The 15088-nt window shown below is 35.9% G+C and overlaps 1 long non-coding RNA gene across 1 annotated transcript; it reads right to left on the reverse strand.

The window, feature by feature from the left end:
- Nucleotides 1-7487: 7487 nt before the first annotated feature.
- On the reverse strand, nt 7488-11227 carry LOC113162199. Its single transcript, XR_003298806.2, has 5 exons — nt 11137-11227; nt 10895-11044; nt 9999-10354; nt 9491-9655; nt 7488-9105 (listed from the first exon to the last, which is right to left on the reverse strand). It is a non-coding gene; the product is annotated as an uncharacterized LOC113162199 (long non-coding RNA).
- Nucleotides 11228-15088: the final 3861 nt, after the last annotated feature.

Consider the following 15088-nt stretch of genomic DNA (forward strand, 5'->3'; position numbering starts at 1 on the left):
TTCATGTTCAAGATTATGTGTATCTTAATATATTTTTAATTTAACTCTGGAAAAGACTGAACAGATAATAGAAACTATTTACAATATTATGTCAGTTCAACACACACAGACATAAGTTGGAATCCAATAAAATGATTATATGGACTGAAAAAGAAGAATTGAATTGATTGAATGAAATGTACCAAGTAGGTTAAATAACCAAGATGAAATGTGAAATTAAACACATGAACATGACAGATTAAGGAGTGAAACTATGTTAAAGAATGTGACATAAAAATCAGGAAGTCGCTTAATGTCCACTACAGAACCCAGAGTACCAAGATGCTACAATATTTACAGCAGATTACTGTCAAGTATTATTTAAAACACAGTGTTACTGCACTGATTATCTACAGGGCTGCCTTGTTGTAAAACAGTTTACTTTTAGTGAAAACACAGAAAACAAATGTAAAATTACACAAAGCTGTTATTTAAAGGTCCATGATAAGTATGTTCAAATCAACCACAATGTCAATTTTATCTGCATTTTATAACACTGTATTAAGTGGATATTTATTGAACATTTTTAACTAACACAAACTAGTATTTTTGAGGTTTTATGTGATTACTTTAATTCACAGCAAATGCATGTTTCTAAAACCATGATATACTGTATTTTTATATAGGATATATATAAGTATATAGCCTGGTGGTAGAACACAGGGTTTTTTTTTTACATGGCTGCTCAATAATTTTACATTCAAAACCACATAATAACAGAACAACGATGTAAAACAACAGTTGAGTCTGTAATGTAATGTTGTTTATTATTTTATTTTAACTTTAATTTTACAGAATAAATCCAGATGTACCGTATGTTAAAGATGTCCCTGTTTTGAAAATGTACATATTTGATATGGTAAAGAAAAACAAAAAAATGATATATAATTTTTTACAGTGTAGCTGTGATTTTAATGTCCATGGGGTGAATATCATATACACCAAGATTTTTATTTAATTTTTTTGTAATTTGATTTCTTGACTGAAAGAACATGCACACACAAATAGGCAAGAGAGAGCAGAATGTTCCTTGCCAGTATCCCCAGTACTGAACAGTAAATAAGCGACCTTCACTTTCTTACAAAAATGCCAGGCAGTGTATCATCCAATCCTTTGCCCTGTACCAGTCAGACTGACAACAAGTTCTCTCACATTATCTCTTTGTTTGAAAGATTTTTATTTGTAGGCAACTTCAGGACACACCTCATATTTTTTGGCGTGATGATTAATATGTTTTATTTTACTCGCATTTTCAAGAAATTTCAACAGAAGCAGCTCAAAGCAGTGAGCAAATGGCAAATGGTTTACTTCAGCATGGTGCTCAAAGATACTTAAGCAGACATTTGCCTCAATTTCCATAAATTACAGGCAGATATTTGGCTCAACCCTTGAGCAGCAGCTTAAAAGCCTTCAAAGCTGTGTCCCTGTTAAAAGTTAGAATTACTTCATAACTCTGAAAATATTTCACTTTTCAGAGTGCTTATTTTAAAGCGTCACAATGACAGCAAAGTAAAAATAACTTGAAATTTCGTAATCATTAATATTACATGAACATAAAAACAAGGCAGGGACCTCACAGACATCTACACAATACATTATTAGTACTGCACATTTGTTTCCCAAAGTTTGTAAGGAATGATTTTTGACTGATTTAAATCAATTGTATAGAGTGGAGAAATAATTCTAAGCCTTAATAAAAGAGAGTTGCAATTTTCTAGACCAACAATAACAAAGAACAAGCCAGAACAAATGCTTTGTTTCCTAGGAAAATAGTTACAGTTCTACCTGGTAAACAGTATTTGTCCAGTACTGTTGTACTAGCTGGTGCTTTAATTAAGGCCCCATACAATAATAGCATATACTCTATGTGGAATTATATGAACCATAGCATTATGAGTGATACATGTAGTGGTGGATGTTCTATACTATCAAATACTGTATAATTAATTAAAGCATTCACCTGCTTCAGTGGGTGTAAAACATCCAGTGTCTTTAAGTCAAACAATACTGCACAAATGTGAGTAATATACTGCAAACATGTCGTGGTTCATCTGTTCAGTTAGGTCATCATATGTTCAATAAACTCTTTGTAGGCAACACTGTCTCGGGGGATAAAGATTGCAATGGTAGCTTACTGTTTCGGAGGAATCAGCTTCTGTGTTATCACTCATCTCTGTCTCTTTAAGGAGGAGTTTCTCTGTATTCGGTTAGATCCGGTGGATGATCAGAAAAAGCACAAAGCACACACACATATACCCTCACAGTAACGGACAACTGCAAAGCTTTGCTTCACACACGGACAGCAAGAGGAAAAAAAGTGAACATAAAAAAAGAAAAACAATCTCTGACTTTTTCTCCAGCACTCCCAAATTGGCTTTTTGAGTTCTGTTCTGACCAGCCAAACAGAGTGACAGTACTTATAGCAGGGCAAACGTCCGACACATTTGTCCCTGCAGGAGCCTGGACCAAACATAATGATTCCTGAAAAAGCAAAATCTAGAAAGGCGCTGTGGAGGTGTGCGAGATGGATAGAGGCACTGTGTGTTCTTGGTGTACACAGGTATGTTCCAATGCAACAAAACTGAAAAACAAGGCTTTCAGGAGGCTACAGAGTAGATCCTCCATAAGTAAGAGCAAGAAGACCCCATGAGAGTAAAAAAACATCTCCTCCCTGAGAACTGGAAAATCTGGTGGGAGCCCATGAAAGAGAAGTGCAGTATGAATTATGTTCAGAGGCAACTTTGATTTCTTCACATTTGTGTACCAGCATAAATATACTATATACTATCTTTCCCTACCCTCAACCAAGTGCTGTCACCGCCTAAACATAACCATAAAACATGTTTAGGTATTGCAGCAGTTGAATGATTTGGCAGAAAACAAATGAAATGTGTTGTCCCAGAACTCCTCACTGATACTGATGTTTTGTTATTTTGTATTATGTTAACAGGTGGTTTGCTGAATAACAGCAGACCAAGAAAAGACTAAAAAACACTTGAAGAAAGTTACTGAATAGAAGGAAGAAATTCTCTGTGAAACTGATAAGAAAGCAAAACATAAAGTACTCCAGTAATCCACAAGGGAACAGCTTTAACACACTCACATCTCCCTGCATGTACTGCTGTATTGTGGAAAAGAACAGATTATTCATAATATCAGAGTACTTAAGAGGATAATGGGAACAACACACCTGGTTATTTTTAGAATCAGTGACAATCAATAGTAAAGGAAACAGAAGAAGTTTGATGAGAAAGTGTATGATACCGCGGGGAAAGCTTGTTTCACTTAGACATGGTGAGAGTCGCTGGGTAAATATGCACCTGGATGAAGGATTCAAGTCAAAACAGGAAGTGCCTTGTCACGGTGTTTTTGAGAAAATGATCTCCCCCGTGTTATCAGCCCTGTTTAGTATCTTCTGCCACGACTGGGGCCTTTATTTAGTAGCTGAAATGGGAAGGTGACTAGAAATACAATGACAATGTGTTTTCTCAAGCAGCCTCCATTTGTTGTCCACCTGTAGTTATTAAAGTCTTTGTAGATTTAATCATCCTGGATGATGGGGGGGAAATGAACTGAGTGACGATGAATGAAGACAAACTGATTAGAAAAAATACAATTATTCCCTTTGAAATGGATTTCAGTCAAGGTGCAATGTAGTATAAAATGGAAATAGTCAAGTAAAGTACAAGAGTCTCAAAACCGTAGCTACCTGAGAAACTGTAAGGTGGCCTGACCATCAGCTTGTCAATCAATCAAACTTTATTCATACTGCTCTCACTTAATTCTTCATTGTAGCAAAGGCTACATACTCACTTTAATTTCACAGAAAAATATTCAGAATGTGTAAAAGTTGACCTGTAGACTGTGCCCCTCTGCGTCCGTTCACTGAGTTGTTGTTTATATAAAACGACCACATTTTTAGTTAAGTGATTTCATCACATGTAATTTCTGGAGTGGGGATGAACATTTTAGTGTCTTGTGGAAAAAAATGCATCTCTGCTACTGTTGTTATGTTGGATATGAGGATACGAATATGATATAATTTGACTTGATTTGTGTTTGTTATGTAATTTGCTCCTCTCCTTTACTGTAGAAGCTATTAAGGCAATAGGCCTTTTTCACAACAGACATCAGACTTTTCATTGAAAAGCACAGTAAAAAGAACAGTGTCTTTTTGTCTAGTAAACTCAGGCAATTTGTACGAGGTGTGAATATGAACAACACCAGAACACTGAAGCAAAATCAAATTAAATTATCTTTCAAAGGGTTTCTTGTTGTGTCTTTGTTTTGCTTAAGACACTTTTCTGCAGCACTTTCAATTGAGATAATTGATGCACGGCATTCAACAATCAAAGACGGAAAGTTCCTAAACCATTGTATGAATTGAATAGAACATTACCTTTGTTTAGAGATGACGCCATAAATTGCAACTTTTGAAAAGACATGAAACAAAGCTGTAAAATCTGAAAGGAGCTTTTTCACTATTGCACTGTTTTGTAACATGGGGGTGAATGAAGTCAGTGATTTGTGGATTAGACACCATTTGACACAGGTCTTGCTTGTTGATGTGAGAAAGTTGAACAGTGTTTAAACAGAAACAAGATATTGCAGCTATATAGTAGGTAATTTGTGGTGTATAAACAATATACAGTAATTTATTATAATTATAGAAGTGCATATGGTTTGGTTAATAATGGCTTTGATTACTCAGGCAAACATTGTAGATAAATGTATAGGAAGCTAATGACAGGCGATTAATAATGGTTTGTGTTGTGTGTGTATAATTACACAGTTACGTGCTGAGTCCAGAGCTTTCTTTATGAAACTCTCTAAGTTGCCTTTAGAAATATTTCTTTAAAAACATGCCCTCGTGTCACACTTCTTTGTGCTTTAACAAAGTCTCCTGCTGAAAACGTGGTCAGCAGATATGTTCCTGTTCAATAATAAAAAAAAAAGAAACATTTAAATAGGACTTCACAGTGGAGGTTAATGTGAGTCTTTTTCGATTCACTGAGGCGATCTGTCACCACACTGCAGCTCTAAATGTATCACGGCAGGTTATTGATTGACACTGAATTTCTTCTGTGAGCAGAACCACATCTGGCCAAAAAACAAATTTCTCATTTAATATAAATACAGTGAATGTTGTTAGTTTGATTAAATATGCATGTTATTCATACAGCCATTTCTGATTTTAGTACAGCAGTTATGGAAAGATGTATGTTTATGAAATTAATATGAGGAGTAAGAACGTTTTTGCAGGAATTGACTTCAACTGCATTAAAGTTTAAACACAGGAAAATGTGTGTTGTTTTTCCTCAACTGACGTGTGTTCATGGAAATAAGAGGATGTGACCTCCAGATTGTCCTGTTAACTCTGCAACTACAATGAGCTGTTGTGTTTTAGTAAAAACAATTAGCTGGGTAGTGTGACTCATAGGTTAACAGTCACTTTGTTGCTTGCAAAGGCGTGATTAGTGTAGAGTAATGCGCTCAGGTCAGTTTGTTCCTCTCACTTGTTTATTTGCCACTGTCTCACTGTATGGTTTTCTAAAAAATATGCTTACCTTTAAGTACAAGATAAAATCTAATCTAAACAGCCATTATACATTTTGAAAGTGTCTCTTTATTAGCAATTTTCCAAGAAATAAGAAATTTTGCAGATTACGTATAACTTCATTACAGTGCTTATGTTATTTAACACATCTCCACCTAAGATGCCTTTAAACCCTAAGCTCTAAATTGTCCACAATTAAACAGTTGTATATCTAGAAAAATAAAATGAGACTCTGTGTTTTAACAACAACCTTACGATTTGTAGGGATTGCATGGCCATCATGTATATTATGCATATGTATATGCTTTAGAAAGTAGACTACAACAAGTATTCATATTTTTCAGTGCAACATATGCAACCAGTGGATTATTTTCTGCTCTCTGTCTACATACAATTGTTGTGTTGTAACATCCTGGATATCTTTGTGCATTCAAATTCTCAACAGGAGTTGTTTTGTTCTTCAAAACAGAGGGTGCCAAAGTGCCAAGTAGATTGACAACCATTTTCCTGCCTCTTCAAGTCCCATGCTATGAGATTTAAAGTGTTTGCACTTTACACACACTCTCTTGAGGTGATGTTTCAGCTTGAATTATTACTCTGACCAGATTTTTGCCACTGTGGGTTACAAATGCAGGGTTTTTGTCGAGAGCATCTATTTGTGAATGCTGTGCAAACACATACCTTGAATATTTCACTCACGGTATGTTTTTGCAGATTAAAAGATCCACTTGTTAATGCTATTAGCAAAAGCTCTGTACAGCGTCTTTGACCTTGCCTTGCACAGAAAACGTGTCACGTTTCATAAAAATGTAAATGTTATAGCTTCAGTTAGTCATTTGTCCTTAAAAGAAATCATGCTACACAGCATATCCTTAAATCAAACTATGAGCACGATCACCCATTTTCTGGTGATAATAAAATAATTAACCTAAAGTCATAATACAATGACTTTGATCTGACCATGTCTATGATCAATTTTTCATTATTTCATCATACACTCATAAACAATCTGCATCTTTTTCAAAAATAACAGAAGTAGTTTGCTTTTCAAGTGATGCATGATTCACATTTACTGGAATATCTGTACGTTGCATTTAATGTAAACTACATCCATTTTTCCAGCGAGTCACCTTGAGCAATGGATTTGTTATAGTGCTTCCATTTACTTCTTCCACTGTAGGATGACATAGTAGACAATTCTAAGCATGTTACCTCTTTTTATGGTTACATATAATCAGAAAACACAAATCCTGTACTATTTTTACTTGGAAGGACTGCAACTTCTGGGAAGCTGTTAACTAAAGTCTTGCTTGATCATTAAATCATGAGAGAATAAAGTGAGCATGATCATTTTCTGATCCCTAGCAAAATTGGAAACATGCTTTTATTGTAGTCGAAATACTTCACAGAAGTGTAATTTTTTACAGTAAGAATAGAAATTTCACCAAGGTCGATTCCTATTTCATAAAACATAAAGCAGAGTAGCATTCTGTCTCAGTTGATGAACACAAAAGAATACCCCATCAAAAGATGAAGAGCCACATTATATTATCCAGGAGGAATAAAAAGTACATTGAGGCTACTCAGAAAAAAGTGTAGAGACAGAAACTATCACACAAAAAGTTAAAAAGTGGATACCCACATGAGAAAGAGTTAGAAAACTCTTCTGCAGTTCATACAAGAACGGAAAGACCAGAAATAAAGAAGAAATATAGTCAGGGACATGGTGTACTGTATGAGTGTCGGCTTTTAATAGCTCTTTTCAAATTGTTGTCCTATCTGTACAAACGTAGAAGATCACGTGAGACACACGTGTGCATTCGAGTCCTATAAATCTATGTAAAAGCCACAGGTTCAGGTACAACAGTGAAATGAGATGTGAACTGTTTCAAAATGTTTTATTAATGTGAAAAAAATGTGATAATGTGAAATAACCAACACAGAAATTACTTTAATCTACTGTGCAGCTCGTAACTTCACTGTTGTGGTCAAAGCAGACAGCTGTTTCCACTTAATAACCAAAACCTCGCTGTCGACTATAGCAGCTCATTGAAAAACAGCAGAAAGACAGAAACAGGACTAAAACAAAGAGAATAATCGATTTACATTCATCAGGTGAACACAAACATGACCGCCCTCCTGTCAAACTGCTGGATATTCAGACAAGCTGCCGGTCAGGTTTAAAGGTGATGTTCTGCGCATGTTGACAACTTGTTTTTTAAATAATGTCAATGAAAAAGTAATGCCTGCACACAAACTCTAAGCCAGAGGTGCAGTAAATGTTTGTGTTATATGGACAAATACCCAAGTGGGGATGAACCATTGTCACATTTTAATAAATCTGTAGTTTGTATACAGATGTTTCTTTTTCATAGCACCTACAGTACAGTAATCAATAACCAACCAGCACTGCCCACAACAGGTAAAACATTTATATATTACATCTAAAAGCTTTATTCTCTCTGCACTGTAAAAAAAAATCTGTGTAATTAACGGTGAAATACCGGCAGCTGTGGTTGCCAGAATTTCACCGCAATAAAATAGGGTGAAAATGTATGACACATTACGGTATATTTAATAAGAAACCGTACATTTTATACTTGGAAACTTTTTTGGTTTACATGAAATTACTATAAAAACAAATTAAGTTACCTGTTTACGGTAATTTACTATAAAAATAACTGCAATAGTTAAATCTATTGACAGGTAAACTATGTAAAATAACAGGTATACTGTAAACCTAGATACAGTTCTTTTTTAGTTATAAACACAGTACAACAGTATACAACATCACTGCATTTTATTGCAAAGATTCACAGTTACGGTAAAATACCGGCAGCTGTGGTTGCCAGAATTTCACGGTAAAAAATAGGGTGACAATGTATGACACATTATTACAAAGATTAAAAGTTGCGGTAAAATACCGGCAGCTGTGGTTGCCAGAATTTCACCGTAAAAAATAGGGTGACAATGTATGACACATTATTACAAAGATTAAAAGTTGCGGTAAAATACCGGCAGCTGTGGTTGTCAGAATTTTACTGTAAAAAGTATGGTAAATCAAATAAGGCATTACAGCTGATTGGCATAGATTTTACAGTCAACAATTACTTATAATAAATTCCAAAATAAACATATAAATACATTGTAAAACAACAAACTATAATCATTAAAAGTAAAGGTTGTGCCTTTAAGCATTCTGTGTTGATCTGATCCAGTAAACTGCCCATTTAACTCACAAAGTAGTTTTAAGAGCTTGAAAAACAGCATGTATTTTTAGGTCAATGTACAGTGAAATTAACAATATAAACATCATAAGAAAATGTGGCCACTTGCCCAGGATGAATAATAGGTCAGACATGACTGAAGATGGTGCTCAACATGGTTTAGAATCTCTCATGAACGTGATATTCCATAAACTAGAACCCATGATGTATGTTGTCATCATTTCTTCTAGAAGATTCCCAAGATGTCCATAAGGTGCACACTGTGGACTGGCAGTTTATTCTCTGCAGCCAGAAAACAGAAACAAAGCAAAATTAAAAGCATTATACCCACACACATATATACAGCCTTACATACACAGTTCCAATGAATTTTACGTGATAGAAAGTTGAAGTATAGTTTTGCAGAGCATGTTATGAGTATATGGGCAAAATATAGAATCTGACATATTAATCACCAAGCAATCAACAGCATTACCAGCATAAATACTCAGATGTTTCCACTTAGGCACTCAGACAATTCACAACTATACTTTAGAGTTCTGGTTTCTTCTGTATAATGAAGCTGTTGCTTTGAGAAAGATCAATTTGAGTCAAGTTTAAATTTTGATTGCATCTTTCTATTTTTTATTACACTAACATGAATGAGGGGGGCAATAATACAGCTTACCTCTAATTTGTCTAAACATCAGCGGTGTTTAACTCATAAGGTTCACACTTGAATGAAGTCTGAAGTCCTCTACAGATGTGGAATGATGTTCAGGAACTGGAACTTTGAACAGGTCTTGTCATCATTCGCGTTCGTCAAGTATGACGTGGACTGGCATGATCCTCTCTGCAGCCAGAAAACAGAAGCAAATGTTACATTGATGCAGCATTTAAGCATAATGCCTAAACACAGATATCTGATATATAGTTTTACAGGTCATATGTTTATCAACAGTATCAGTGTGAAACACAGACACTAACATATTTGTCACTAAGACATCAACAGTACAATGCAACAACAACAATACAATGATACATTCACTGAAGCAGTCACAAAATCCGCAGTCACATTTCAGACTGCTCGTTTCTTCTGTGTAAGATGAGGCTGTTTTCTTGAGGAACATAAACTCTATGAAATTGAAATTGTGCTTGCATCTACATATTGTTTGCTAAACTATGCCACAGCTTACCTCTAATTTGCCTTGACATCACTGGGGTTGACATGATGGAAAAGAGACATGGAAGGGTGTTCTGAAACTGGAACAGTAAGCAGATGTTGGCACCAGTTTGGCTTTAAGACTTAAGTTGCCCATCATGTTTACGTTCTGGACTGTCACGATCCTCTCTGCAGCCAGAAAACAACTTGTTAGACAAGTTACTGAAGACAGATAACTAAGACTCAACTAAACAAATAATATAATTTTTTATATTAGTTATTTTTTAAATAAAAAATATTAAATATAAATGCAGTTTACTTAACTTAAAAGAGATTGCTAGAGAAATCTCTATGTTCTCGTGACATGTGGCCAGTAGAGGAAGATCTGACCTTGAAAACATTAGTAGATCCTGTTACTGGAGAGTTCACTGCTCATTTTCACACTGGTACTGCGCTATTGCCTCCTAACAGTAACACTAACATTAACAAGAGCAGATACCTTGTGCCTCCACTAAATGTGAGCTTTAAAAGCTCTATATCTACAAAATGTCTCGTTGCTACCAGCTCAACACTTGAATAAACAATGTGGTTCATTACGATGAAGTCTGCCGTGAAGGACTTAGTACTTCAATGTTGTAAGCAGAAATCAAAGAAATTACATCTACACATTTTGTTGTACACTTAGCTAGCTAGCTAAACACATTAATGTTTAACACAAATACATCTAAGACAGTTAGATGTAAGACAAATGTTAGCTAGCAAGTTAACTTGTAAGATTAGCATTAAGGTTAGCTAGCGGCTACCGTTAAAAACGTTAACTAAATAACGTTTTGGGAACACGTCGTTAACCTCAACTTTAATGTCAATTACAATAACCGTAACTTTTAAAAAGAAAAATGACCGAAACGTTATTTTAAAGTTCAAACTTACCTCCACACGTTGCTCCTCCAGGGTAACATTCAGGAGACGCTGTATTCCGCGGTGCTGCTCAGACAGAAGCGGCGCCAACTGTTCAGTGTCCGTTAACATTTGAACCACAGTTTCCCGCTCTCTGAATACGTCAGTGCTCCGTCTGTTAGTCTTTAAATGACGGTGGTTCACAGTTAGTTTGAGAAAATAAAATAAGATAAAATACATTTACAACCAGTAAACCATATGTTACGGTAACTCACCATGTTTTCAGTATTAAGTATTACGGTGATATAAATGGAACTGGTCATTACCAGTATGGAGGCTGATCCCAGTGTGGGCCGCATTTCAAATCTTATCTATTATATTTCCAGTTTGTGCTGTAGGTACATTAGAGGTCAGAGGTCAACAGCAAAACCAATAACAACATAATTAAGACAAACTTTTCCAGAAACTTGATACATGAGATATTTGGTATTTTTCCACACCAATGACTTTAATTTCTTCAAGAAATGTATTATTCATGTTTTAGTTTTCAATCACACATTAAAGCATTACAAGTGTAGAACATAAAATGACAGATAATAACAGTATATGCAAAAATATATTTTATTTCAAAATCAACATAAATACCAATTTTAACATGTTTCTGTAGAAAAAGAAAATGTTTTTGTTGAGTATAAAAGGTTTACCGTAATTTCATGTATAGTCAAAATCTGTATTTAACCAAATAACCATTATTTACGATATTTACTGCTGGGACTACGGTATTTCCCATTAATTTAGCTAATTTTGTTTAACAGTAAACGTGTGTGTTTCTACATACTTTCACAGTAAGTAAAGTTACTACTGTTTCTGATTAACATAAAAAGGTATCTATAAAAGTTTGCATTTAACGTATCTCTGTGCTATTACGTTTTTTACCGTAATTTCTACAAACATTTCTTACAGTGTGGGGGACACAGAGAAATGTAGTCTTTTGTCAGGCAAGGATCATAATTCTTAGAAATAGTTGTGAGTCATCCTACAACAAACGAGTACCTTCATCTGGATACTCTAAATACATTTTTGTTGAATAGATAGTTGTTGTTTTTTTTTTATGTCTCCTACTTTCCTCAACTGCACCCTGGTTACCTCTGGTTAACTGTGCTGACCAGAGGTAACTAGCAATAAAAATGCACACAGTGTTCACATCACAGTTCACCTACCAGCTTACTGTTTGCATTTGATACATTTGTAAAGAGCGCTCGCAGGAGAGATGGAGTTTCTGTATACAATAGGCATAAACATGAAAACAGAAAGGAAAACAGATTCTGTGGAGGTGAGAACAGGACAAACTTCTCCCTGCAGCCCAGCTCTGTAATATATATGCTCAATACCTGCTGTTACCTGCCTCTTTTTTTGCCTGCTCTTTCTGAATGCTTTTATATTGACATTGGGAAAAAAACACTCTTCTGCTCTTTCTTTTTTCTGTTTCATTATTAGCTGCATATGTTGCCTCAGCATGGTAGCCGAGTGAGAGAGGCCTAAGAATCATAGGCTGTCCAGTGGGTTTGCGTGTATGTGATTTGTCGTCCGTCTCTGAGTTTCATCGAACCAAATGCAATGTCAGAAACCCTTTCAGACCTGGAATTTAGTATCGTGAAAAAGGAAAGATGAATGGAAAACGTGCAGTTTTATGTATTTCAGTACAATGAGCTGTCAGGTCAACTGTTAGCACACAGGTATAGAAAACCAGAATGATCCCTCCTTATTGTTTAGCAAAGACACACAAGACCTGAGAAATGAATTCAAAACAAAACAAAAGCCAAAGCAGAGAGCAGTGTCCTCTGTGCCTCTCCCTTTCCTCACTAAGTTTATGTAGTATTTGTGCACAACAGGCGCATTCACAGAAAACACATTATCCTCACTGAGCAACTTGTTTTTCTGACTCCTTGCTTCAGCTCTATTTACTCAGTGCAATTATAATGTTGGCACGTCTTCTTCTTGCCTGTTGCCCTTGATGCTGCCGTTGTGCTGATGAAGCAGAAGCATGTGAACTCAAATGCCCGCACAGGAGGTAGAACAGAAGCCAGAGGAGACACACACACTTTTAGGAAACGCATGAATTTGGCAGCAGTGGCATAAAAAATGAAATGAAATGACGGCTAAGTTCCAGAATTCAGCTTGACTTGAAACATTTGATTTGGTTGTTACTAAACTCCCTTAATCCTCCAAAGTGAATATACTGTATGTTGCTGAAAAATATTCATGCCTAAGGGACTAAGTAAGGTTGAAATATACAAAGTCCTCCTCCACTTAATGTTTTAACCAGTTTTTTCATAGACCTTTTTCACTCCTTACAGTTCTTAGCGAGCAGATGCAGAAGAGGTAAAGCAAGAAAAACAAACAGTTTGCCATTTAACAATGGCTGTGGTCAAGCAGGATCAGGAGAAAAGATTGCCCGTCGCCTACGTTGTGCTTGTTTTATGTAACTTCGGTTTCGAACAGGCAGAAACAGGTGTGATCACATAACCAGCATGTAGGGAGACTTTAGAATGAAAATGCGATTGTAAGGCAAAACTAACAAAGACACATGTTTAAAAGAGGCCATGACCAAGGACGTGTGTCTACCTGAAGCTCACAAAAGGAGAGAACAAAACACAAATGAAATCGTGATGTTGTTTTTGTGAAACACAGAATGTTAAAGCAGTGTCATACAGTGATGGCTTTGGCTGCTAGTACCTATGTTCTAATAATAGTAAACATATCCATCTTTACAACTACCAGTGTTTATAACACCTTTAACAAACTGTATACATTCATCATACATTTATTTCAACCCTCTTTTCTCAGCACGCTATTATTACTGTGCAAAGCTTTCATTTTGAGGTTTTCCAGCATAGGAAACATAGGACAACACTTCCATTATTTCTGTCGGGCTTTCTGACACAAAAGAATAAGAGTTTTATCGCTTCCAGCATGGCACATGTCGAGCTAACACTTAAATGGATTTAATCTGCTCATCAGGGGCTTAGTCAAGTAAATCCACTTGCAGCCGTTGTTTGCTTGTTACAAATATGGCACACCTCAAGTTAGTAAAACGGACCCTGTGCTACTTCTTCGTCATTTGTGGTAACATTTCGTGTTTCTAACAATTCAAACTTGCCCATTTTTTCCAAGTTTACATGAAAATTAGCGGTAGACCTGGATAGATACAGTAGTAGACCTATTGCTTGAACAGCTCTATATTATTTGATGAGCCATGCTTTCATGAAGCACAAAGCATCCTTTACTGTCGTGCAGAGGAAATGCCATTATCAAGTGGAAGAAAGAGGTAAAATGCAGAAAATGTGTTAAATTAGCATTCTACTGCAAGTCATCCACAGTCATTTTCGTGCACTTTTTCCTGTCATTACAAAGATATAAAGCTTAGCTGTGGCATTTTCATAATGGCCTAATGTACTGCAGGTCAGCGCTTGCACAATCAAACGAAGGCTGATGCTGAGAGTGCAGTGTGTTTCTGTCCATACACGACTCTTTTCCTATGCATCACGTGTAATAATGTTGCTGTGCGCGTCGTGTTATCACTACTGGTCAGGATGACCTTTAGTGGCTCACAAACTCTTCCTCGTCCTCATTTCCACTTCGAGTGAAGGTCTTCCATCAGTGACAGAATGGTGCAAAAAATGTGAAGCACGTTATCATGTTGCTCGAGTCCCAGTAATTCACCTGCAGCTCTTTTTTGTGAGAGCAGGTTTTAATTGTTTTGTGGAAATGAGAACATGTACCTGTTGCAGGGAGTGTTCGATGTGAGGTGGGTTGTGAGAGCATGCCATCTGCCCTCAGAGAGAAAGTGACAAAATGATCCTGTTTTTGTTTTTTTTACTACTGTTCCCTCCATTTCCAACCTTTCAAAAAGTCATCTTACACCTTGTCTGTCCTGCTCTCTCTTTTTCTTCCTGCTTCAGTTTTAAAAACGTGATTGCTTCATTTTGACATGTTTTAAGAATTAAAAAAACATGTTTGTTTAAATTCTTAAAACATGTGATACGGTAAATTTGAATATTGCTAAATTAAGTGAGGACAAGAATGGATAGGTGAACAAAATTGTCATACCATAGGTGGTTATTTGACTACACCAGGCCAACATTATACATTAACCCTGACTGCTGCCACACTTAAAGCTACACTAATGTCACTACCATGTAAATGTACCAATCACATACTTTTACA

Source organism: Anabas testudineus, chromosome 1 (genome assembly GCF_900324465.2).
Source record: "Anabas testudineus chromosome 1, fAnaTes1.2, whole genome shotgun sequence".
NCBI classification, from domain to species: Eukaryota; Metazoa; Chordata; class Actinopteri; order Anabantiformes; family Anabantidae; genus Anabas; species Anabas testudineus.